Source organism: Mesocricetus auratus, unplaced genomic scaffold (assembly GCF_017639785.1).
Source record: "Mesocricetus auratus isolate SY011 unplaced genomic scaffold, BCM_Maur_2.0 contig_9246_pilon_obj, whole genome shotgun sequence".
NCBI lineage: Eukaryota > Metazoa > Chordata > Mammalia > Rodentia > Cricetidae > Mesocricetus > Mesocricetus auratus.
The window spans coordinates 2,834-5,186 of NW_024431499.1; the positions used below are offsets into that span (position 1 = coordinate 2,834).

General features: G+C 45.7%; 1 pseudogene; it reads right to left on the reverse strand.

Moving 5' to 3' along the window:
* Window positions 1–735: 735 nt before the first annotated feature.
* On the reverse strand, window positions 736–1,553 carry LOC121138224 (annotated as a pseudogene).
* Window positions 1,554–2,353: the final 800 nt, after the last annotated feature.

The following is a 2,353-nucleotide window of genomic DNA, read 5'->3' on the forward strand; positions in this document are numbered from 1 at the left end:
GAAGCACTATCATTGGTCTGGGAGACATAGGGAATCTGGAGTGTCATGGTGTCCAGCATTGATTTTGAAGACATGACCACACTTGTGTCAGACTTTCACCTCCCCCAAATCTTTTTTTTACTCAGCAAAATCATTTATTTACAGTGGGGAATGCTGGTTTGATTTTGTCAATGAAAGAAACATAAGTCTGACAGAGACCAGATTGCACTGTGGGTACTTCTCAGAGCAGGTACCCAACTGTTATCCTTACCTGTTATCAGAAACACTAAGAGCCACAGTGTCTCAAGGACTCTGTTGTAACAACACCACACAGGTGCAGCAAAACCCTGGCAATTTCACAATGCAATTACCAACTTTTTCATTTTTTATAAATGTATAAAAAACCAAAAAGTCAGCAACACCTGCATTATGATGTAGTAAACAGAGTGTAAATCCAAAGTCAGTGGTCAGTGGACACCTTTCCAGACCAAGCTATCCACCAGGTGACCTGCTCTTCAGCAGATCACCAACTAGTACAGAGTCCCAACAGGTGAAAAATACACCACTTCTAGAAGACAGTGATGATCTGATAAGGATTTGACATAATGGAGGAAAAGAAGGAAAAATAAAGAGATTGCAGAGCACAGCCCCTATTAGAACAAGCTAACTTTCCAGACTTTCCAAATTAAAAACAAACAAACAAAACCAAAAAACCACTTCAACATGAAGCTACAATATGAAGTTTTTCCATTTTTGTTTGTAAAAAGTTCAGAGTCTGCCATTCAATCCTGGCTTTTTAATGAAAAGGACAGTCTTGGCCTGGACTTCCCATTGCCCAGGATAACATTTTGCTCTTCTTTTTGTTGGTGTTGTCGTTCTTGTTCTAGTTTCATACTTTCCTCATGAATCTTTCTTTGTTCTTCAGCAATTCTCAATTATTCTTCGGCCAGTTTGTCCTGTGCTTCTGTGATTTTCTGGTTATTTTCTTCTAATATCTGCTCCAGTTTCTCACGCTTTGCTCACTCTTCCTCCTCTCTAGCTTTTTGTGCTGCAAGCTCAGCTTGTCTCTGTCACTAGAGTTCTTTGAGCAACTGCTTTTCCATGATGCATTTGGCCTCTTCCACCCTTCGGAGGACTTCTTGCTCAATGTCATCCTTCCTTTTCTCCAATTCTTCTTCTACCCTCTTTGCTACCAATTCTTCCACTCTTCATGCTGTTTCTTCCTCAGTGAGTTTTTCTTCTATTTCCTGCTGCCAAAATTTTCACTGCTACTTGAACTCCACCTTATCCTCTTCCTCCTCCTCCCGCTTCTGCTTCTCCTCCAGGGTGCTGTGCTAGCTCACCTTGTGACAAAAGATGTCAATGAGGTCCTGCAGGAACTAGGCTCATGCCAGAACGCTGCCACATTGGTGGAGAATGAGCTCCTGGCAATGGTTTCCTTTGCTCTCCCAGGACTTGGAGCACTTCCTCACCAGCTCCTTGTCCCACAAGCACGAGCGGCTGCACTTCTTGTTGTGCTTGGAGCTCTTGGTGTGCTTGGAGCTGGAAGAGCTCTGGCTCCATGATCAGCCCATCCTCGCACAGCACGGCTCCGGCTGCCACCTGTCAACCACTGCCAGCCAATGGCCACCCTTTGAATGCTAGGAAGCTCTGCCCCTGCCCAGGGACCCTCTGCCTTTGCCCCAAGAGCACCAACTGCACACACTGCCACCTCCACCACAAGAGGACTAGCAGGCCTGGCCTGGAGTCCCTAAAAATGGCAGCATACCCCGGTATGCAGCAGCCCCTGAATTACTCTGATGATGGAAGCCTGAGGCAGAAGCTAGTTTCTGATACTTCCACTTTGGGAAGCACTGGCATTGGTCTGGGAGAGACAAGGACTCTGGACTGTCATGGTGTCCAGTATTGATTTTGAAGACATGACCACACTTGTGTCAGACATTCACCTCCCAAATCTTAAACTCCCTCACTAACCTAGTCCAATTGGAAGATTATCCAGCAAAACAATTGAAAGACATCAGAGTCTTCAGGAGGGATCAGGCCTAGGAAAGCTCCAGCAGCAGCATCTTCACATACAAAGAGGTGAACAAGAAAGACCAGAAAGCCTCTGATGTGCTTCATGGAGATCCTCAACCCTAGAATCTAGTGCCAGGTCCTGTTGCAGGAAGAAGAGGCAGTGGGCATTGCCAAGGCCAATGAAGGTTATTGACAACAACGCCAAGCACTTGGATGGCACAGCTCAGAAATCTTCACACAGCAGGCCCAGGATATCTAGGGCACAGGGCCAAGAAAAGACAACGAAGACCAGAGACAACAAAACCAAGAAAACAGGGGAACTGAAGCCATCTTTTCCCAGAGTCAAGGAAGAAGACAA